Raw genomic sequence first — 25,017 nt, forward strand, 5'->3', positions numbered from 1 at the left:
AACATGTGAAATGCTTATTGAATAATCCAGTGATGCACAAGCAAGTGCCACTCCATATTCATTAGCTTGATTTGATTTTACAAATCTTAATTGATTTCAGGTTGATATATGTACAATGTCTTCTGATGTCTTCCACTAAGAAAAGGAAAACCAGAGCCAATCTGGTGACACATGCACTTGGGAAGCAGAGACAAAATGATATTGAATTAATGGTTAGCCTTAACTACATAGGGGATTTTAGAATAGTCTGAGCTACATTGTGATGCTATGTCTAAAAGTCAAAACAGACAATCTCCAAATAAGTGTAGATATAATGTGTATATTAGACTTCCAGCCCTGGAAGATTCTGGACACACACACACACACACACACACACACACACACACACACACACACACACACACTTGAAATACAGACTCAGCTGTGCTTGAGAACGCACATCTTTGCATTTAATTTTTAGTTGTAATTAATTTAAGTTTAAAATTGCTTCACATGGCCAACAATTACCATCTTGGATATTTTGGCACTGGACTTCTTTAGTAGTTGTAGTTGATTGAAAAGATTAGGTTAAGGAAATGCTTGCCAAGAAAACCTTGCACATGGATGTCCTCCACAGCTAGTTTCTGACTGTTGAGGGATATTTCAGATAAAGTATTGATTTCCTGTGGCACAGGCTTTCATCCTGAGCTATGAGCAGACATACAGGAGAAACTGTCAGAGGGACATTCAGAGTTTTCCTGGGTACTCCTAACAGAACCTTCTCCAGGTGCTATCTGCTGCCAGAGGTGATCAGGAAAGTCATTAATAAGTGAGAGAGTCCATTTTCCTTCCACCAAAGAACTCACACAGGATAACTGCACCTGAATTGTTCTGGGTCTTGGATTCAGTGGCAGAAATAACCAAAGTGGTTAGAACTTCATTCCATCCTTCTTTCCCAAATTAGTTTTAGGGCTAATTACTAGAGTATTCAAATATCTGATCATAAAATAAAGAAGAAAAAGGTATGTGGATAAAGTAGAAATGCAAACATTCATTCTTGTTTTCTTTGGTGGATAGTTTATTCCTCAGCAATAGACTTGGGCAAAAGCTTCTGAGTCTGTGTTTACAGAAGGATTCTCTAACTGTACCCTGAATCATGTCCCAAACTTCATTCCTTCCTGGGATCGACATCAGGGTGTGTGACACAACAGTTATCCGCAGAGGGTTGGATTTCCAGCTTTTCCTTGAGGATCTTGGTATTCAAGCTCACTTGCCAAGAGCAGGTCACTTTAAGTCATCAAAGAGAGGCAACTGAAGGTAGAACATGTTGAGTAGTCTCTCTTTTAAACCTCCAGTGTGACTCAGAACTCCCGAACATGTGGACGATGAAAGCAATGCAAGGAAAAACACACTAATTACAAATCTTAGCTCAAAATAAGTGCCTAGTTTTAGTGTTCAGTTAGGAATGGTTAAACAAAGAGGAATTGGATGAGAGTTTTGGACCACTGAGATTTAAGGGGAAGTAGTTATACAAGGAGTAAAAAATCAATTATAAAAAGGTGCTTGGCAGTGGTGGCACAAACCTTTAATCCCAGCACTTGGTAGACAGATGTAGGTGGATCTCTGTGAGTTCAAGGCCAGCCTTGTCTACAAAGTGAATTCTCAAAAAAAAAAAACAGGAATAAAGATTAAAATGAAAATTTAAAAATTCATTTTATACTTAGTCAACAACCTTGAGCATTTTAGAATCAGTTATTCAAAGGAATATGACAAATGAATGTTTTATTTTCTTATGAGGCAAGTAGATATTAATATAGACCCAAAGAACATTTGATATAATATTTTTGCCTTTCATGATCTTTCCTCCCAATAGAGGCAATGCTTGCCAGCATGTTCACATGGTAGATAAACATTTGGCTGTATCTTTAGAGTTTCCTTTACTTTGACAAGAAATGTGACTAGTCTTTCATTTAATTTTTTTCTTTTCTACTGGTAATAAAAACATGTAGAAGGTTGCTTGCTCTAGTCTTTTTATTTTTTAATTTTTTATTTCTTATTAAATTTGTTCATTTATTTTTACACCCCTACTGTAGTTTTTCTTTCCTCCTCCCATGTTTATCAATGAAGCATGGCCTATAAATTTGAGTCAGGAATAACATTTATCTTTACATTACAATTCATCAAGCTTGCATGCTCACCAGCCCGGATTTCTGGTTTTAAAGCATTTTATTTTAGCTGCAAGTACACTGTCCTTCACCACATTAAAACATCATCTATGTAGAATATTTTGTTTAATTTTTATATTTCTTTTTGTGTTTTTGGTTATTGTGCTCATTTAAAGCTATTTTTATCTGAACATTGAAAATTGGAAAGGTTGTTTACCTGAGATCTTCTGAGAGTTCTTTCCCTGGAACTTTTGGATCTATACATTGGACAATACAGTTTTTAATAGGTGGGATTGTGTGCTTTGAAGGAGTTAAGGGTATATCAAGTATATGAACATGGAATTTAACTTGCCTCTGCACCCACTCCCACTGTAACTTGCCAGCTTCACTATAGCCCTCCATGACCAATGTTTGGTCACACTGAGTTTTGCTGTAAGGCTCCAAATCTGTCATTTCTTTTCTACTTCCATTTAGTGCTATCATGTCTTAACTGTCACGCAGATCCCAATGTTTTACAATATGTTACAATGAAATATGTTACAATGTTACCAGTGATTAATGTATATATGCATATATTTCAATATAAACATATATAGTTTAGTAAACACTTATTAAAATATACGTATGGAGTGATAATATATATGCAGATATGCATATACTTCACTATAGGTGAATTTGGCTTCAGATGGTATAAAATATATTTTTCCCATCAGGAAATCAGAAATTTATACTATTTTCTATAAATGCAAATATACATATTTGATTTTCAGTTCTAAGCTACATACTGAGATGAACATTCATTTGACAACAACAAGCTCTAATCATTCTGAAATTCAGTTCTCAACAGACAACATGAAAGATTAAGTCAGAAATTAAGATTGAGATTAAACCCAACAACGGAGATGAATATTAAGCTGTCATACAGAGTGTCTATGACTGTCCAGAACTCCAAGTGGAGTGAGTTTGAGTACAGTTTTTTGGCATTGTTGTTGTTTTTGAGACAGGGTTTTTCTGTGTAACAGCCCTAGCTGTCCTGGGAGTAGCTGTGTAGACCAGGCTGGCCTCGAACTCTCAGAGATCAGCCTGTCTCTACCTCCTGAGTTCTGGGATTAAAAGCATGTGCCACCACATGCCATTAAAAGCATGGCCAAGAGTGCAGAAGTTTTAAGGTTAACTTGCTGTCTTCTTTGAAGTATTGTGAGGATTCACCCAGAAAAGTTAACATAAAAAGGTAAGATTTTCAAGATACATTCAGTAATATCTTGACACCAGCTGTCAGAACGCCTGAAGAGCTGTTAAGTTTATTGTGCTTATTAAAGCATTCTGCACCAGTGGGTCAGGTTCTGAGTGAGGGCCTCCATGTACAACACCCTAAAATAAGCCCCAGCTGATAACCACTGACTCAGAACTTCAATGCTTTGTTGTTGTTTCTGGAATAAGTCGTTAAAACAAACAGTATTTATCCTACCCCTGCTTTTCAGAGGGGAAAGTCAGTGTCTTAGTTTCTTGGTCTGGGTTGATGACAAGCTAGTTATTGCTTTCAAATTCACAAGGCAATGCTTTTGTGAAGGTGCAGGTGTCTTGTGAACAGACCTATGTTGTGCTTCAGTGCTTGATCTGCAGTTCATACCCTGGCTGTAAATATAGGCTAGTAGAAACAGGAATGAGAAAAGGAGGGAGAAAGATGGGAGAATCTAAGGACACTTCTTCCCTGTATCAAATTTACTTTCTTTACTCAGACTCTCATTCAGTGGACACAAAAGGCTTTCTGCTTACTGGGGACTTTTTAAAAAAGAATCTTTTTATTATCCTTATGTAGGGGTATGTGTGTGAGGGTGTATGTGTGAGTGTGTGAGAGTGTGTGTGTGTGTGAGTGAGTGAGTGTGTGTGTGTGTGTGTGTGTGTAGGGTGTGTGTGGACTGTGCGTGAGTGTGTGTGGTGTGTGAGACTGTGTGTGTGTGTGTGTGTGTGTGTGTGTGTGTGTGTGTGTGTATTTGTGTGTGCTTTTGGAGGCTAGAAGCTTCAGACACCCTTGAGAGGAAGTTATAGGAGACTGCTATCAACCATCTGACTTGGGTCCCCTGCAGTAAGAGTATGAGTTCTAAATCACAAAGTCATCTCTCCAGCCCTTCACTGAATGTATTTTAATTTAACCAAATTGTTATGGAAAAAATAGTAACTGGTCTGAAATCAGATTGATTACATTTGTTTTGCTGAAGCTGTATCAATAAAATCATATGTGATACACAAGGTAGTGCTAGATATAGAGTTTGAAATGCAAGTCTTATGATTAGACTGTTCCTGTGTTCCAGGATTTAGGGTGAGCTTTACTGTTTGGAGGACAAGGGACATGCCTACTCTCAAGATTTGCATTTTTGGTACTATTTTGAATGAAAATCAAAGACAGGGGGACTCCTCACCTTGTCACATACTTATCATATCACCATCTGTCCTGCACCACTCATGAGTCACAGATGGACAAGATATTTCCTCTCAAAGTAAAAAGATACCACCCAATAAACTTATCAAGTTAGATTAGGACCATGTGGGCACTTGGCCATATGAATCTATAAAGAAAAATCAGGTCTGAGACCTTACTTAATATGACAGATGGCAACACAGTCACCTGGATCTCACAAAGAAGACTCCACTTAATACAGCAATGGGGTCAGATCTATTAACCTATCTGATCATCCTGTGTGTTGTCCCTTAAGGGATATTAGAAGAAATCTTCCAACTGGTCCTTGGACTTTATCCCAGTCACTACTGTGCTGACTGAACCTTCTTTAGTTGTCACCGATCCACTCACTGAAATATGTCGCTACCGATAGGCCTATCTGGACTCACTCCTATACCTATCTCGCTGTCCTCATGGTCTCACACCTTACCTCTGCAGCTCTTCTCAGTCCCAGCCCTGTGACTTGGACTAACCCTGGCCTCTTCAGCAATGCCCCAACATCTTTCCTATCTAATGTCCAAGAAGACTACATGCTATCAGCTCCCTGCTTCAGCTTCTGCCTCTTGCAAGACCTCTGCAGATTCTATGAATTGTGCTACAACATTTTTACTATTTTACTATCCAGTTCGTAACCTACATTATTTAAACATATAGTTACAGGTCTGTATGATGTGTATTATATGATTTGTGAATAATTATTACTAAGATTGGAATAAAAGAACCCATGTTCCTCATCTAAATACCAAGGGAAATTGAGATGGCTTGGCAAATCACACCCAACAAAAATACCAGGGCTTGTAAATGTATTATTATTCAATGAGCTCTGACGTTGCAGAGACACACCAATATGTTCATCTTTATAACACAGTTACAACAGCAAGACACATGATATTACATGATCTTATGTAATTTTAAATCTCTACTTCATAAAGACTCTGAATTGTCTTCCTTATGAACATTAATATGTCCTGAGTTGTGGCTTTCCAAAAAAGCAAAACACAATTGATGGCAATTATAAATAAATAAAATGACTCCCCAACACCCCAGAACTTGTCAAGCCTCACTTTCACAGAGTGGAAAATAACGTACAATCCTGTGTTTCCAATTGTCAGTGGTCCTGGAGATTTCTCTTTTTGTTTGGTGGGAGGAGATAAAATGAGCCTGTGTGTTTTTCCCAAAATTCAAACTTTTGTAAAGCTTATCTGGTATTTTTATGTCCTATGAAGGGAATTCCATTTGGTAGAGGTTCCTGAACTGTATGCAGAGAAATAACCAATATATACCTACTTAATGGCTGGATAGATCTGCCTGGCAATCCAATCAGTATATTGCTTTACTCTTTGTAACTCACCTTGTGCTAGATAAAAAGTAATCCATTTGTTGACTTCTTCCAAATCATGAACCAGTGGAGGACTTAAAATAGGTAATTGCAGAATTCAGCAGGCTGTTAAGTTCTTATAATTCTGAGAGTGGAAAGATTCTGTGGAAGCAACTAAAGAACTTATAACTTGCTACTGTGTTTTAACATGATATAATGTTAGTCTTTACCTACTTGAGGAAGTTTAAGCTCAAACAAAATACAGAAGATAATCGCACTGTATTAATAGCTTCCATGAGTGAAATTAAAAAAAAATATATTGAAGCTAAATACTAGTTTGGATACTTTAAAGCTGACTTAGTCAAAATTTTTATTTCACCTCCCTGTTTTCTGAAAAGGTATCAACCAAAAATTCATTTGATTTCTTTAACTTTTTATTAAAGGGAAACTTTTAGTAATACAAAATTCATGACAGGCTTATCACTGAAGTTTTATAGATGGCGTCTCTAGAAAAGGTTATCCACCCACACTCACTATACTACCATGAGTATAATAAAATGAGTTTATGGTGTGCTTTGGTAGATGTAGGCTTGCTATATTTTGCTTTTATCTCTGTTTGTTTTAACATATGTCCTAAGCTATATATTCTTGACCTATATACTTTATTGTGGGGGGGTGAAAATTCAAATGTTGTGCTAATTTGAACTTTGTTGGCCTTGTTCTTCTTGAAAAATATCTCAAGGGGGGAATTTAAACTGGTTGTACCTGGGAGCTGGTCGTTCTCATGTATGGCTAGTTAAATCCTGTGCATATGGCTTCATTTTCTGGTTTTAAGCCCTTCTCATTTTTAGCAGAACTCTACCAGATAGAATTAGATCTATCACTAGCGTTCTCTCCAGAGTGTTTACTTCATAGTTAGGTACCTGGCTGAGGATAGGACAACAGCCTATTGGGTGTGGAATCGGTGCGGGTGGTGTGCATGGGGCTTTGGTCTAGTCTGCTTTCAAATTCAGGCAGTAGGAAAGTGAGTGACATGGCATGCCCTTGTCTTCTGCCTTCTGTCTGCATGAATTCTTCTCTGTGAGTCAAGAAAATACCTCACTGCATTTTGTTTTCCTAATGCTTCTTGGCTTCTCACCAGCAGGTTTTTTACAGTCTGTTGCTTGCCTCTCAGATTAGAAGAATGCTGGCATATTTTAACAGTTTCCTAGGATTCAAACAGCCTTTAATTAACGGAAAATTGATGTTTTGGAATGTTATCAAAATATGGGAGACAGAACATCGAAGTTATGCTTCCATTCTTGCACCTTTTAAATGCAGGTAGTCTGAAAGCAGCGACCAGAACTGTGTGCTCCTTGCAAGCAGCTGCCTGCCCGCCGGTGTGCAGAGGGGGATCTGTGTTGGTGTAATATTCTCATTGCCTGCTCATTGGTGCCAGTCTAAATTCCTCCCACTCATGACTTGGGTGGAGACAGGCAGTTCTTGAATTGTCAAAGCTCCAGGGTGCTGAACAGCTCAGGGTTGTTGGGGTTGTAGTGGTGGGTTTGCTGTTGTTTTTAATCCTCTTGTTACTGGGGCAGGGAAGTACAGCTGCTTGTGCTTGTGGTTCAGTTTCTTTTCTGTTCCAGATTCATGTCTTTATTCTGCCAGAGTTTGAGTTGGTGAAAAAGAGCAGTTCTGCAAAATAGTGACTGAGACTTGTAGCATATTCTGAGCAGGTTAGTTTTCAAAGAGGAATGGGAGAGCAATGTGGGATTGTAGGGTGTTTCCCTTGGCCTGGAAGCTTGGTTACAGACACAGGGCTGACTGGTGCTGAGCATAGGAGTTCCAGGCAATAAAACAATAGCAAGTTGTGGGGAAATATTGACTGATCCTTACATAATCATGTTGTTACTATCCCAGGGAAAGGTGCTGCTCACTTACCTCTTGCTGTCCAATGGCAAAGCTATCTATCCACTGGCCAGATCTTAGCTGAGAGGAGTAGACTCTGTGTCTTACTTTTTCCAGTGACCTAGAAAGCTGGTCTGTTTTGGTTTTTTGTTTGTTTGTTTGTTTTGAGGGATTTTTTTTTTTACCCCAAAGGTCTTGATGTTTTCTTTTCTGGGCCTGGTGTCCCTGATCATCCCCTTTGCTCTTGTTTCTACAGGTGGTACATGCCAGAGTCCTGCTCTCCCAGCCCTGGTCCGTCCGCCAGCTCCTCCATTGCAGCCATCATTGGATATTAAGCCCTTTCTCCCCTTTCCTCTTGACACTGCAGCAGCAGTCAACCTGTTTCCCAATTTTAATGCGGTGAGTAGCAGATCTAAATTTGCACCTGTCCATGATAAGAAGACTTAAAGATCTGGGGTATTTCTGTTACTGCTTCTGTCAAGGTATTGTTTATCCTACAGTTTTTCTATGTGCCATGGTGCAGTTGAGTGTCTATCTAGGAAGGTAATGTTCAAAGAGCCAGGCCCCTGGGGTGGAGGGTGGAATGAGAATTCATTAGTTAATACAAGTTGATGTTGTCTGAGAATCTTTTTTGTAATACAAATAACTTTGTTATATTTTGGAACTTTCCAAACTGAAATTGAACAACTTTATTTTGGATTGTAAAAGGTGAATTTCAATATGCCTTTTTTAACATGTGAGTCTTCTGAGTTGCTTCAAGTCTATGATTCTTTTCTACTGCAATAAATAGGACTGTGAAAGTAGCCAGAACTCAAACTGATGCCCGAAAGTTGCTGGTTTTCCATGTCTCTCTAACTTCTCAATGAAGTAGTTTTCTGTGTGTCTGTGGTTTGTTTTAAAAAAAAAAAAACTGGATGTTATAATGCAGAGGCCATTGCTGTAGAGGGGTCAGCTGTGCCTCATACCTGACTTAGTACCTTCCCCCAATGAGGAGCTCCTAGCATGTAGAAGCTCCAAGACTGGGTGGGACAGTAGGACTATTTTCTAAATTACACCATTATATCCTTTCTATCATCTTCACTAGACTGTTACACACTGAGATATCCACTGCTCTAAAAGCAGAGACCTCTTTCCCTTTAAACTCAGGGACACCCACCTCTGAAGTCTATCAAATCAAGGGATTTCCTTGATTCTGTGTAGTGCTGTTGGATTTCTTATGCCAGCTGAAATGAGTGGCTAAATGTTACTTCATCCAAAACACCAAAATAATAAATGCAGTCTGATAGATTTAAAAATGTGATACACTTAATTTATGTGGCTGTTTTCGTCCTTAGCTTAAACCCACTTAGGACTCTGGCACTCCTCTCCACCCTACCACACCCTCCATTCCCAGTTACAGATGAGTCAGGTCGAATGTTTCCTAAATTACTTTGTTGGTTCAGACTTTGTTGGAAGGCTTCTTAGCACAAATTCAATTATTTTCTTGTCTCCATTTTCACCTTTTAAAGATGCCTGTAAGTTGGCTTCATCATATTTATCATAAATGTTTTGTGTGTGTTTGCACTCCATGAGAATTTTCTTAGCATGGAAATTGAAGTGAACTCAGAATGTTTAGAAACAAATAAGTTGCTTGTTTTCTGAGAATTGCCTGCTTTGGCTTTCAGCAGTTGCTGCAATGGGGAGCAGGGCTTATGAGTGAAAGGATGTGTCAACACAGCCAAGAAAAGAGGATTAAGATGAGAGGTCACCCAGTGCCAAGTGAGCTCAATAATTCTGTTTTCTGGTTGCAGCAACTTACCCAGAGACGGACTTAACAAAAAGTATAATGATTTGCCCACAGTGAAGTCCTTCAGAATGGAGAATTCAGGAGGACTTATTTCCTTAATAGTGTTTTATTACAGGGACTTGGAACATGGTACTATTTAAATGAAAATGATATGCTAGTCAATGCTAGTAGACAAAGGCATAGCCAATGATTATTTTGTAGTTAGTTAGTGAGGAGGAATTTTCCATAAGAACCTTATTTTGATATATATGGGGTAATCTAAACATGGTAGTATATGATTGTCACCCCAGACTTCAGGAAGCTGAGACAGGAATATTTCAAGTTCAAGTTCACTCTGATCTCATATTGAGAGGCTTTCTCTCAAAAGGAGAATGAGGGAGGGGAGGAGAAATAAATAAATAAAGAAAGAAAGAAAGAAAGAAAGAAAGAAAGAGAGAGAGAGAAAGAAAGGAAGGAAGAAAAAATGAAGGAAGGAAGAAAGGAAGAAGGAAGATAGATTTCACTAGAAGACAGTTAATATATAGATGAGACTAAGAGACACAGTTTAGAGGTGCGTTTGGCCCTAAGTGTATTAGCTTTATCACTCCTCCCCAAGACTCAGGGAGCATTATGAAAGAGGGGACATAACTAAGAGATGGAAGATGGATAGGTGTGTTACCAAATGATGTCTTCTGGATATACATGCTGTTCCATTAATGAAGCCACTGCAGTGATGCATTCAAGAACTCTCTTCACTTATGGATAGCTGCATAAGACCTTCCCATGACAGGGGCCTTAATATGTCAATATGGACAAGGTCCCATCTCTCCCCGAGGAACTTTTGGCAGTGAATGGTAGCTGGAGATGGGGTGCCATGGAATGTTCCTCTGTTGCAGAGTAGAGACCCTTAGATTACTGGGCATGACCAAAGTCTAAATTGTGATTCTTCTTTAGACTGCCTAGAGAGAAATATTTCTCATAGTGCAACCTTTCCTGGAATGCATTTTACAGGTAGTTTTTCAAGTCAAAGAATAGAGAAAAGCTATATCCTAGTTGGCAGTTGCAAGGGGAAGTAAGGCAATCAAGGAAGCAGTTTAAAAGAAGCTGAAAACATGCAGTTATCTGGGGCATTGGTGTGATTCCTGCACCATGATCAAGTCTAATGTGTCGGGTGAAAGCCTGGAGATTTAAATGAAAGACAAGACATTGGCCCATTTGTGCTAAGAGAATGTGTGTGCTTCTCTTTATTTCAGGGAGGGAGCAGCCTTTTATATAAACTTACAGCACAGTGGAAAAAACCCCAGGTGTTAAGATCTCCTGTTTTCCCATGTGTGGTTGATGTCAGTGGGCAAGGCCAGGGCTGTAAGCCAGAACTAGAAAATAGAATGTACCCATGGTTATTGGCTGACAAGCAAATCACAGAGACCCTGTGGGTGTTGGGGCCCAACATCTTCCCCTTCTTTATATATAAATTAATGCCTGTTAGGTGACCAGGACATTGTGGTCAACTTTACCCGTCAATGGAGAACTTACCCAGGCTGCATGGCCCTCCTATCTTAGGTTGGTTGGCATCCCCTTGGTCTTACCTATCATTGGCTGCATAATTTTTCTGTAGGCTCAACTACAGTTGAGCTGAAGGATTCTCTGTAGCCATCAAGTGACAAATTGAGCCTGAGCTTGTCTAGCACTGGGGTGCCTTTGCCAAATGAAGCATATGAAAATAACTCCTATGGCTACAAGGCCCAGAGATAGGGACCCAGCCCATTCTTTGACTAAACAACCTGCCATCTGTAATCCCCTAAGGAGGGTCTCTCCAGAGGATGGAGGAACCCTGTCTCATTTATGATAATATAAATTGCTGATTAAGATTTAAACTTCCTACCTGGACTAAGTTATTTATGGAGCTCTGAGTGCTAAGAGCCTCTGTTACTTCCCTTGCCAGTTTATCCACCATGCTGGCTGTACAGATTGTGAAATGGCAATCCCAGATAAAGTGGCTGCTGCATTGCATTTAAAAGATCTATAGAAATACAATAGCTAAACAAGAGGATAAATATACATATAATGAAATTTACCTTAAATTTGCATCAACCAATGAAAATCCATTCCAATACAAAGTATACAATATTTGGGAATGTGGGCATCATTCTCTCCAAACTACTTCCTGATGAAATACCATGGGGATCCTAAGAAAACCTAGAAATCCTGACTGTAGTGGTCTGAAACTGCATCGTCCCAGGTGTTTTCAATGTTGGATCACCTGGCTATTGCTTCAGGGGGTCTTGCTTCATCAAACCATATTAGTCTAGAAGGAATCCGAAGCTTTTCATTTTCTGTGGAAACAAAAGCAGAAATTCTTTTCCCAAGTAACTTGTTCTTATATTTAAATTTAGGAGTCAAAGCATTTTCAAAATATATAAGTTGGATTAATTCAGCAGCATTTATAATCAAGTGTATTTTAGCATGTGTTGTTCCTTCCTTGGCAATTGGACAATTCAAAGACATCACAACAGCATACAGTATCCAGACTCTGCGTATTTTCCATCTTTACATGGCTTTTTCATATATTTATTACTACCACTCTGTTTCTGTTATGTAAACCATGTGGGGCACCATTTCATCTTAGCATTATAACCATGGTCTTGTCTTTTCCAAAGTTAAAATAAAATATTTCATTGTCTTTCGCTTACTACCAGTACCTTGTTTCTTTTTCCAATTCACCCTCATAAATCCTTACTTGCTGGCCAGCTTCCGAGGGTGATTTCTCAGGGTCCTCTTTCTTTCCCGATCTTGGTGGAATCAGGTACAATCCTGGAGATTTATATGAAACTAGAAGTTGAGGTACCCATTTTCAATCCACCTTCACCTCCAAGGGTGATCTCTAAGGGTCTTCTTTCTTTCCCAGTCTTGGTGGGACCTCCACTTGTGGAGCATGCACCACAAGCAAGTCTAATGTATTGGGAGAAAGCCTAGAGATATAAACGAAAGACAAGATATCTGCCCATTTGTGCAGAGAGAGAGAGAGAGAGAGAGAGAGAGAGAGAGAGAGAGAGTATGTGTGTGTGTGTGTGTGTGTCTTTATTGCAGGGAGGGAGCAGCCTTATATGCAGACTTACAGCACAGTGGAAAACCCCAGGTGTTAAGAGGTCCTGTTTTCCCAGGTGTGGTTGATACCAATGGGCAAGGCCAGGGCTGCAAGCCAGGACTAGAAAAAAGGATGTACCCATGGTTATTGGCTGACAAGCAACTCACAGAGACCCCATGGGGCCTGGGGCCCAACACATTGGGAATCTGAGTTTCTAGAACAGGGTTGGTTGCTTTCTAAGGGGGCTTCACTGCAGTGGCAGAAAAAAAAAGAATTAAACCAAAGATAACTCCAGCTGAGACAAGATGGAGAAACCTTTGTCCTGTTATGCTTCAGTGGTATGGCCACTGAGAAGTTGTTCCTGCTCCAGTAAGAAACTTCCTTTCTGTGCTTATACAGACAATTCAAGACACACACTAAAAAGACGCCAAAGTAGAGGGGGACTTGTTGGAAAGAAAAATTCAGCAGAAGGAAGTGGGTAAGAGAAGGAAATAGAGGAAGATGGACAAAAACATCTTTAATTTAAAGGAAATTTAAAAAGGAAGGAAGCAATGGGGAGAGGAAGCAAGAGAGGAGGCAGAAATGGATTCAGGTAGAAATACAGCAGCATAGAAATTACATTTCTAGAACTATGGTTTCTTACCTTGCCTTTTAAGAAGCCTAGAGGAAAACTCATTGAACACTGAAAATCTTTCCTCTTGAATGAAGTCACTGCAGACCCCCAGGCCATTTTCCAGATCTCTTTGTCCATCTTTAGGCTAAGTAGCTTTCTGGCAACAGATTGCTCCCACCAGCACCTGGGCTATAATTCATCAAGGTGCATTACTTGGCTTGGGAGATCACTTGGCAACCTTGTGTGCCAGTCCCAAGTCAGCTCTGCAGCTGTTTAGCAATATTTTGTGAAGATTATTCAAGATTAATTTAAAACTTTCAATATGCCTCTTGGGAAACATTAAAAGCAAAGTGGTTACCTTGATTGACAGTGAGGATTGTTTGTCAGGAGGGAAAAAAAAATGAACTGCTCTGCTCTTGACTGAGCAAATCTTCACTTTCTTGGTTACTGTTTACTCTTCTTAAGGATGAAGTAGACATTTGGGTGGTGGTGGTGCACACCCTTAATCCCAGAACTCCAGAGGTAGAGGCAGGAATATCTCAGTGAGTTCAAGGCCAGCCTGGTCTACAGAGTTCTGGACAGTCAGGAATAAATAAAGAAACCCTGTCTTGAACACCCTGCAAAAAAAGCAAAAAAATAATAAAGTAGAGACATGAAACTTCTTCCTTTGGTAGTTATGCCATTCAAAATTGAATGTGTTCCTCCTTGTGATCAAAGATAGCCTGTGTAACTGAGGCTGTACTCTGCAGCAAGACTGAGATCAAATAGTAGGAATGTTTCATATCACACATATGATCTTGGGAAAATCACACATTTCTTGTGTACCCCAGTATCTTTATCTACAAAATAAGACTAGTAATAGGATATATTTATATGTGTGCTGCGTATGGGAGTCAAACTGTTTAAATAGGGCTTCAGCAGGCTATTGAATGATGCAGTAATGTTCTCCTAAGGGGTTTCAAAACTCTTCTGAGTTTGAACATGGCAGTTCACTGATTAAGTGGTTGTGAGAGTCTGACATGGATGTTTTCCTGTTTTCTGTAGCCTGATGTGTATTGCTGATTGTTCACTAGAACCTCGAGGCTCTCTGCTCCTATGCTTGCTGTCTATTCTGTGGTTGTTCTAGCATTGGTCAAGCTATAGCTAGTTAAAGCTTAAGCCTTTCCTGCTTTCAAACAAGGAGAATGTTTGGAAAGTCCACATGCATGGACTTTAGTCTCAAAATCAGGACATTGCTCTTCTCTGTTAGCTTCATTGTGGATTCATGATTTTATAGCAGCTAGAAACTCAATCCAGGGTATATTAAATTTAGTTTTACTGCTGTTTCCAATTTTGTGTTCAGAAGATCTCATTCCATCAGGCTGAAGATAAGTCCAATTGAATTTTTTTCTAGATTTGTTTATTTAATTTATGTGTATGAGTGTTTGCCTGCATGTATGTGTGTGCATCATATGAATGCCCAGTACCCAAGAAAACCATCAGAAAGCGTTATATTCCCATGAAGTAGAGTTAAGAATTGTTGGGAGGCATCATGTAGGTTCTGTACATCACACCCAAGTACCCTGAAAGAGTAACAACTGCTCTCAACCACCGAGCCATCTTTCCAGCCCCTCCAATCTAGCTATATAATAGAGTGTGCTAAGGTGTGAGAACCTAGCAGTTCTGCCCTATGGTGGGGGGAGGGTCATTACTGGTTGAGTTATTTGTGTGCATAGGCACTTGTGAGTTGCTTTTGGTTGCATTAGCCATTTAAAGTAACAAGCTTTTTATGTATTGTACTTAGCACCTGCAAACTTCATAAGACTGTCAGTGGTCCTAGCATTGCAGAACCATCAAGGAACTATTAGTTCTTTGAAGGAAATTACTCCTTAGCCCTTCTGCCATGAACTCCCACTTGTTTACCATTTTAAACAATTTTCATGATAATTAGTGATTTTCTATTTTATTTTTCCCTTGACAGTATGAATAGTGCATTTTCTGCTTATTTGAGGTAAGGCATGCCATAAAGTTGAAGGAAATTTTACAAATAGTTCTTTAAAAGCAAAATATATAAAAATGTAGCTAGCCATTTCTGATTATTACCATCATATAATATCATAAGTCATTGGTTTCAAATATGAGTCAAAACACATATCAAATGAGTCTGTGAAGATAAGCACAGTTAGGGGGATTATATCTAAGTCAGAACTGTGGATGACTTAGCAAAAATATTAGGATCTCTTAGTCTCCATAAAGCTACTTTTCAGGAAGTTAATGCTGTGTTCTTGAATGTTCCAGGAAGTATTGCACAAAAGAAAATTTCCTTATGCACACACACACACCAAACTTTATTAGACATTCCTATGTCATTGTGACAGAGATTTTAAGATGAAATTTTTTGTTTTGGTTCATGGTCTCAGAAAGATCTAATTCCTCATAAAAAAGACTCCTCATAGCATGGGACAGCTGAAGAAGCAGAATGTTCCAGATTGGAGCCAAGAGAAGGTACACCCTTCAAAGCCCACCCTACTGATATGCTAGCTTCAAAAATCACTATGACCAAGGAATGAAGCTTGTAAAACATAGGGATATGAGATCAATTCTGATATAAGCCATAATGCTGAAACTTAGTCATTCAAGAAAATTTCAGTGTTCAAAAGTATTCAGACTTAGGGAAACTATCCTAACTGGTGTTTCTAAACAAAACTCATTTAGAAAGTAAATAGATAATACCTATGTAGGAATGAACTGGAAGTGGCACAAATTAATCCTTTGAGTCAACTGCCCCTTGGCTTCATCTGGTGTGGAACTTGCCAAGAGTAGCTCTATCAGAGACTCTAGCATAACCCCTTCCATGAATATAGTTCAGGCAATAGGGTGAAGTTTGACAACAGAGTGACTATGTGGGTGCGTTGATAGAGATGATTGTGGTGTAGAATGTCAGCATATATATAGTGCAGTTGTCTTAGTGAGAATTTATGAGAGAAAATTTCCACTACTCTTGGCATTCAAATAGTGGATGATTTAAGGTAAAGATTTAGCTTCTTGTGCAATCTTTGGATGCTTAAAATAAATAAAGATAAGCTTGCTTCTGGTTAAGGTTTTTCTGTGATTCTCACGGAGTTGGGGAGTTAGAAAAACATCGGTTGCCCTGTACAAGAGTTTCTTTCACTCAAATCCCATGACCTGCTTCTCCTTAATGAGATCTGCCAGCCGTATTTATGGGCTCAAAGCTGTGGGGTGCAGAGCTGTATTGCCTACAGAAGGCCTCAGTAGTGCCAGCTACATTGAGTCAGAGGATGTAAAACATGTCTGCAACCAGAGCTAAAAGGAAGGGAGTCCAGTGAAAACCTGATGTATCATGAGGTAAAAATTCGAATAACTAAATATTAGGTTTGTTGTCTGAGATTATGTAGGCTTTTAAATTCTAGATGGTTAAACTGGAACTGGGCTTTGTAGTGGACTGAGACTGTTGTTCAAAGTGGGATCGAATTACTAAAACATACTGGTTGACAGTTTTCTCCTTGGACCTCACAACCTCCTTTTCATTTTTATATCTGCCATGTGTTTTTTTTTTTTTTATAGTTCAGTCTACAGTCATGGCACTGTGTGAGTGACTTTTACTCTGGGCATGTGACTAAATGTCTATTTAGCAAAGATATTGGCGTTAATCATGGGAATACTGGTGAGGGTTGCCTTTAGGAATACAGATGAATCAAAGAGGACTGCATCATCATAAAGACTACCACAGCCTAAATGAAAACCTGAAAAAGCTGCATAACTGGAGCTTCCTATATGACTTGCAGACAGCTTGACACATCAGAGAGTTCTACTGCTTACATAATTTTGATGGGATGCTCTGTAACTTGGTGCATGTTTCAAGAACTTCTGGAATCTTAAGTTGTTTCCTTCTTGAATCTTGCAAGTTTCAACCACTTTCTCAGTCTTAATGAGCCTAACTTCAGGAAGGAGTATTTCAACTAGAAGGAAAGTGCAACACTACAGATGTTGGTTCTCTCTACCATGTGAGTTCCAGGTATCAAACTCAGGTTGTCAGGCTCACCAGTAGGTGCTTTTATCCACTGAGTTATCTTTTCAGCTCCAGATTAGATTTGTCAGTTGCAAAAGAGGCAGGAGGGGGAAGGAGAAAAGAGGCAGGCTGGGGCAAAGAAGAGGAGTTTATGCTATTTATAACAGTGCTTCTCATAGGAATTGTGGGAAATCATGTTAAAATGCAGATTCATAGTCAGTATTTCAGAGATGTTTTAAATTAGAAATTTCACAGGGTTGTGGAGCTGGGTGGAATTACCTTTCATAAGGGCCATATTGGTGGGTTCACAATCAGGGACAGAGTGGTTCTGAAGGGAAAGTCTCTTCAGGTGGATGCAGTATCATGACTGGAACAGAGAGAAAGCTGAGTGGCTAGAGGATCTGTAGCCTAACAAGGTGAGGAGAGAAGCTAGAAGAAAGATGCAAAGACTGGCCAGTAGTCATGTCAATAGAGGGCTTATGCAGGCACTCAACAAGTAGTCACTGAAGACTTACCATGTGATGGACCTACGGGTTCAGCTGTGAAACTCATGGCTAAGTCCTCAATAGTCTAAATTACTCTCTGGAGTGAAAAATATATGAATGAGTTTTCAGTTGCTTATTCAATGATTTCTTTGTTTTACAAATGTTATGGTCCTACTGAATAATTCTCAGTGCAGGAAAATGTGTCTAAAATAATTTTACTCAAAAGCATCTGCTATAAGCATGGCTCTACTGAATATAATTGAGTATGAGGGTAAGGAATGGGTAAATCAACTCTGACTGATCCACTCACTGGGCATTTGTCAGACCCTGGCTATTCGTCTGATCAATTTACACACCAGGTTTAAAACAATAAGAGGAAAGGGGAAGAAAAGCATGATGTGAAGGAGAAGGGAGAGAAGCATGAGGGGAAAATGGGGAGAAAATGAGAATGGAGAAGGATGACAGAGTGACAGGAGGATGAGAACCAGTGAGAAAGTGAGGAGGAATTGGAGGGGGAGTGGATGTAGAAGAACTGAAGAAAAACAGAATAGTAAGGAGAATGTAGAGGAGAAGACAAGGAGGGGTTGAGGGGGGAGAAAGAAGAGAGGATAGAGAGATTAAAGCAGTGGGAGAGGGAGAGTGCAGCTCTTACCTCAGAGTTGATATAGATGATTAATTACTCCTTAAAATACTCTACCCTAAGGAAAACAAAACATCTAGATATTAAAACACCAGATTAGACAGTAAACTCTGCACGCAGTTCTATTTTTGTAGTTCAATACACTTGTTGAAAAGCACTGCAGAAAAGTGCTTTGCTAGATTGCTTTAACTATCAGCTTTACACAACCTCACCCAAGAAGGGACTGTTAACTAAAGGGATTGATTTGTAGGCATATCTGTGGAAAGATAAACTCAATTCTTAATTACTATAGGAGGGGCCAGTCCACTTTGGGCAGCACCACTATCTGGGCAAATGTTCCTGTATAGTATAAGAAAGCTAGCTAAGCAAGCAAGTCAACAAGCAGCATTCTTCCTAGATTTCTTCTTCATGTTCCTGCCATGACTTCCCTCAAGGATGGACGGTAGTATGAATCTGTAAGCCAAATAGCCCTTTCTCCCCTAAGATGTTTTGGGCCATGGTGTTTGAACATAGCACCAGGAAGGAAACTCAGACAAGCAGTTAAATAATGTGTGTATATGTACTTAGATGATCAAATAAATTTCTTTGAAGGCTTTTTTAGCAGACCCCTAGGAGAGAAGACATCACGGGGGAGGTCCAAAAGAAACTTCATGGTGAAGGTTCATCAATGATCAGGATCACAGGGTACTTCCATGTTTATCTCTTTTTTCCAATATAAAGACTTAATTATTCTATGTGTTTTCTGATCTGAGATCAGCATTGTAGTGGAGAATTCCCTTTTTATGTTGTTGCATAATGCTATTCATTGAGGTGATCATAATACAGAACCTGGGTCATGACAATGACTCAGCCAACAATCCGTTAATGAATTAGCACAGAAGGACAGACACATAGATAAATAGAATGAAGGGAAGAAACACAGTGGATAATTAACAGGCACTCCTCTTCCAGAGTGCCTGGGTTCAATTCCCGGCACCTACATCAAAGCTCTCACAACTGTCTGTGACTGCAACACTCTCTTCTGCACAGACATACATGCAGACTAAACACACAGAGATAAAATAAATGAATCTTTAAAAAAGAAAAAAAAACAGTCTAAATGTTATGTTTCACGTATTAGATTCCTTCAATCTAGCCAGAATTTGCCATATATGTAATTATCATGAAGCATAACACAGCATTAAAAATCCCATAAATTCTAATTCATAGTTTTATGTTGACTCATGTATTCATTGATTTTTGTTGTGTAAGTAGATAGTGATGTGAAATCCTCAGATAGTTTCTATAGAATTGATGATAAAATCAGACCTTTATAATATACACCAGTTGTGTTATGTAAGTCTGGAGGGGGCACATGGACATCAGACATTTTAGGACATTAAAAGGACAGATTAAATGAACATCAGCAATATAATAATTTTTCAGAACTGAAGTTGAAGCATTCACATAATATTTTCTATCACAAAGGGCTCAAAGTGGGTGATTTCTATTTTATCCTCAGATATATACCTGCCAGGAGCTACCATTTCCTCTACCGTTAAGACTGAATTATGTGTTGGTCAGCACTAACTCAGAAATACAAAATCTGATGTGCTCCAGAGTCTGAAAGATTGAGTCTTGGCATGATGTCACAGGTGGAAAACTGTGTATATGAGCCCATAAGATTCATTACAGTAAAAATATTGTTTATCATCTCCAAGCTATGAATATGATGTTAGTATTAAAAAATGATCCATGTTTCTCTTGGGTCCTATCCCTAAGTTATCTCATTATATGTATTTATGTATATGTAAATACTTGCTAATCTGACAATCTGAAAATACCGTTCAGCAGAAATTCCAAACAATTTAGATTGGGGATACTTAACCTGCACCACTGTATTGGCTGCCATATGTTGTCTACATATATATAATCATAATAATGTGTCAATGTAGCACTTTTGTAGCATCATTCATCAGAGTCTCTACACCAATAATATATAATCTGTAAATAAATAATGATTCTTGAAATATTACTATCTTCTATGACAGTCACAGGAAGACTTCCCATCCTTCAACCAATCCTCAGAGTGGTACAAATGGAGGTTAAGTACATACCTGACTGTTTAATTCAAAGAAACATCATATATATATATATATATATATATATATATATATATATTAGGAACTGCTCTGAGTTACTGTAATTGTTGCTGCCACTAAATTAAATAAGAAGCAAAGGTGAAATTATGAAATGAAAACCAAGCCTGCCTTCCTTGATCATAACTGACAGAGGGGAGGCATGTCTGTAGGTGGATGCCTTTGTAAATACGGTATTGATGGCTATGCTCCTCACCCTTTGACAACCAACACAGCAGATTGCACATTCATTGTGTGCACTAATTGTACCATATTTGTACAGCAGATCCTCTTAAGAAACATCTGCTTATGAGGTCTTCTTTCATCGTGCTTCCTGTGAAAGCAAATATCCAAGCATGTGTGCTGAGCCCTGAAGCTTCCTGTGAAAGCAAAAGTTTGTAAAAGTCAAGCAACTCAACATAATGATCTGGAAACACATAAAAATATCAAATATAGACTACCCAGGTTTGGAAATAAGTCTAAAGAAACATAAAGCACACAATTGGTTTTCTTCCACTTTGTAACCGTCATTTACTGTTTGAGTGGCTAGAGCAATGTTATGATTCAGAGTGTAAGGAATCAAACATCTTCCATACTGCTTCCCTTCAATGTTCCCTGCTCTCTTAAGTACTATTCACAGTGGTAAACTGTTGCAGGATACTGACCAGTGTCCCTTGTCGGTGGGGGAAAGTAGGTGCAACACCAACAGCACAATATCGGGAACAAGTTGAAACAGCAAGCTCAGTTCATTCCAGGAAGGGACAAGCCTTATGTACTTCCCAACATTTTCCCAGGGGAGGAGATCCACTGAGCTGGCATCTGGTGAGGTGATGTGGGCACTGTCCATAAGTCCATGCCATCTCTCATTAGACTTGGCTGCTGTTGTCAAGGCCCTCTGGCAGGCCAAGACATCAGGAGATATCTACTGTGCATGCTGTTACTATCAATCTAGGCCGGCTGTCAGGCCATTGAGGTTTAGTTATCCCACAGTAAGCTACTTTTCCATCAGTCCTTCCAGCAAAGATGTTAAGAGACTATTGCCCAGGATGTGCATATATACTCAGATGATTTGAGAAGGCCTAATGCCCAGGATGTACATGTATAAACAGATGATTTGAGATATTGCTTTAATCATAAGGAGATGAAACTTACTTACTCAGTGGGATTCCAGGAAAATAACAAAACCTTGGTAGGAAAATACGGAATTTCACAGCTCACTAAATGGTCTCACAGCTGCCTGATCATTTCTGCTCCACACATACATTTTTAGATGTAGAAATAATAAGAAAGAAAGGAAATTTTTAACATTAATTTGGTTTTGCCTCATATAATTTAGTTTATGGAAAAACAGAATGATACAAAAAATAAAAAACGCTGAAAGTCTTGGCCACTGCTTTTTGTGGACAATGCCAACCATTAAATCCTAACATTATGAATTAAATTATGCCCCTCAAAATTCACACATGAAAGTATTATGCCCCCACTGGATTGCAGTGTGACACTTGTAAATTGGGTCCTTAAAAATATAATTATATAACATGAAGCTATAAAGGTAGGACTGACTACATTAACCAGCATGTATAATACAGTAATTATTGTATGAGTAGTAAATGCCTTTAAAAATAATAAAAGAAAATGGGAGGACCCAATACATTCTGGTCCCAGAGTCACGTTCAGAGGAAGGATCATGTGAGATGCAGTGAAGGATACCAGAAGTATTTATTCCCTCACAGCTTCCTGAAGAAACCAACCCCACCATAACAGAGAATAATACATTTTTATTCTTGTTCTTGAAATGACCCTGCTTTTTGACATTGTGTTACTGGCATTAGCAAGAAAAGAACTTTTGAGTTATCTGATCCCCTACCTGTTCTTGCTGGGATTATCTAACAGTGTTCCTGACACCTGGCAATCCCGGGTTTTGCTTAACTACATCAGTGGTATGGAGTAAATATCCACCTGGGAATTAGAGCCATAGCTACCTGTCCTGTAAGGAAATTCTCTGTTTGGGACCATTTCACCCCTCCCAAAATTCTATACACCATCTAAGAAGCCAATATAAATATATTGCCTTTTAAACAATAACAACAAAAAAAATAACTTGGGACTCATATTCAAGAAAGCACTTTCACACTTGTTATGTTTAAATTTATTTTCACAAGTGACTTGCAAGTCATAGGTGTTATATGAAGTGTATAGGAAAGATGATTGAATTCTAAGAGAGGAAATTATTTGCTTGTACATACGAGTCAGTGGCTGATTTCTAGCTTGACTCTAGGCTCAGCAACCCAAGTTCAGAGCCTCTCTGTGTGTCACAGAACCAGATAACCTCTCATCTAAATGGTGGCAGCTTCCTTAATCAGCTGTCAGTGCTTTGGTATGTCTTACAAGCTAAGTAATTAAATTATCAGTAATATCTCAGGGGTTTGCCTCCAAGAATGAAGACTATTTCCCAAGAAGATTGTGGCTGAGATTGGATGATAATGAATGGAAACTTCAAGGGCACTCATAGGCATGCCTTATGTCACCCACACAAGCATTTACATTGTATATGAGCTATCATTGTCACAGAAGTAATTACATAGTGATGGGTTTTTAAAAATCCTATTCCAGTAACAACTTAGTCTTCTTAAGCTGCTAGACCCATTCACACTAGAAGATACAAATATGAAAGCAACAGAAAACAAAACAAAGAAATTATAAAACCCACTGAAATCAGTACCTAAAGGATTTGAGTTCCACATTTGAAACTCTTATTTCCTGAATCTGTATGTCATCATCTATGGCACTAGGATACTAACATTTTAGGCCTCTCAAGTCAAAAGGAAGTAAGTATGAGAGCCCTAAGATCAAGGAAGCCTGTAGAAACAGATTTTCTTGTACCAAAAGCCTAGTGAAGTGTTTTTTTTTTTTTTTTTTGTAAACATCTTCAAGTTATGTTTATTTCGTGTGTGTGTGTGTGTGTGTGTGTGTGTGTGTGTGTGTGTGTGTTTGTGTGTGTCCTTTAAATGGTGAGAATCACTGAATTTCTACCCTGTAGCCAAAATTGGTATGAAGTTCCACTTCAGAGTTCAGTGCAGATCCTGATGTCCTCCACTGTCATTTGAGGAAAGATTTGTACCTGCCCTCCTCTCACCAACAGACTTGCAAAGTTTGCTGAAAAGTTCTTATCACACTTAATCAAATGGTTGAGAACCTATTGTCTGTAGTCTTCTTGCCTCTTGCCTAAATGACAGTAAGTTCTCCAACTTCTGTCAGAATTATGGCAAAGGAGCTGACTAATTTCCAGTGCCTCATAAGTTAGCTTCTCAGAGGGTGTGTTCCTCAATGTTGGGTCGCAGTCCTGTTTTTGTACAGCAGTACTTGTGGGCCATGAAGTAAAAACAAAGTGAAGGTAGGAATTTAGACTTTTTAAAGAAACCTAAAAATCATTTTATTCTGTGGAAATCAATAAGAACCACATTAAAAATACTTCTTTTGTTTTTCAAGAATATAATTACATCATTTTCTCCTCATCTGTCCTTCCTCCAATCTCTCATGTGCCCTTCCTTGCTCTCTTTCAAGTTCAACTGTTATTACATACATATTTATATTCCTAAAGACATTTTATATATTTAATTCATCTTACTCTTTTTCATCACTAATTCTCATGATATTTTATAAAATTTTTGGTCTCTCACAGGTGGAGGTAGACATCAGACTGTGGTGCTGTTGCTCTGTTGTATATGGTGACCATTTAGAATTCTATACATATGACAAAAGACTGTGAAGTGTTCCTTTAGGTCATTTTACAATGTGGAAGAGAGACATGAATTCATTTTGACTCATTCTCTTAGCTATAGTCAATTTCTATTTTCCTGGAGAGGTGTGGCAGTGGCTAATGGTTCTTCTTGAAGCCCATAAATCAAGACACTAGGAACTTCAAAGTAAGGCATTTTCATTTTGCCTTTCACTGAGCCATAACCTCTTCTTCCACGTTTCATCTTGAAATTAGACAAATGGTAAAGTGGAAAATTAATATTATATTTTTAAATGTCTATTCTTCAATCCTTCAAAATGGACTCTAATGACCTTATTAAGTGTTTTGAAAGAACTAGCTTTTCATAAACAAATTCTAAGTGAGTTTATAGCATTAAGAGACCTTGTTCTATTTCTGGGTTGTTTTTTTTTTAATAGAAACTAGAAGAATAATAGTCTAGTTGTATAATAGAATATATTCCTTTTTTAATTATCTTGATTTAGTTTTTGACATTCATATATTAACAATTTATCTTTGTTGGTCCCCCTCACTCCCCATTCAACTGCTCCTATATCCCCAATCATGAGCTCTTCTTTGTTGTATATACACTTACAGAGTCCATTTTGCATGGCTCATATGTACATGTGTCCAGGACTGATCACTTGAGATTGAAAAACCTATTCAGGGGCTTATTCCTGAAGGAAATTGATTCCCCTTCTATTAGCAATCATTGACCATCTGTAGATCTAATTTC

The 25,017-nt window shown here is 38.6% G+C and overlaps 1 protein-coding gene across 1 annotated transcript in view; it reads left to right on the forward strand.

Moving 5' to 3' along the window:
* The first annotated feature begins 8,065 nt into the window (after positions 1–8,065).
* Positions 8,066–25,017, forward strand: part of Znf385d (zinc finger protein 385D) — a 262,576-nt gene continuing 245,624 nt past the window's right edge. The window contains exon 1 of the mRNA XM_035452553.1: positions 8,066–8,209. The gene's annotated coding sequence lies outside the window, so the exon portion shown is untranslated. The remainder of the gene's footprint in view (positions 8,210–25,017) is intronic.

Source organism: Cricetulus griseus, assembly GCF_003668045.3.
Source record: "Cricetulus griseus strain 17A/GY chromosome 1 unlocalized genomic scaffold, alternate assembly CriGri-PICRH-1.0 chr1_1, whole genome shotgun sequence".
Lineage (NCBI taxonomy): Eukaryota > Metazoa > Chordata > Mammalia > Rodentia > Cricetidae > Cricetulus > Cricetulus griseus.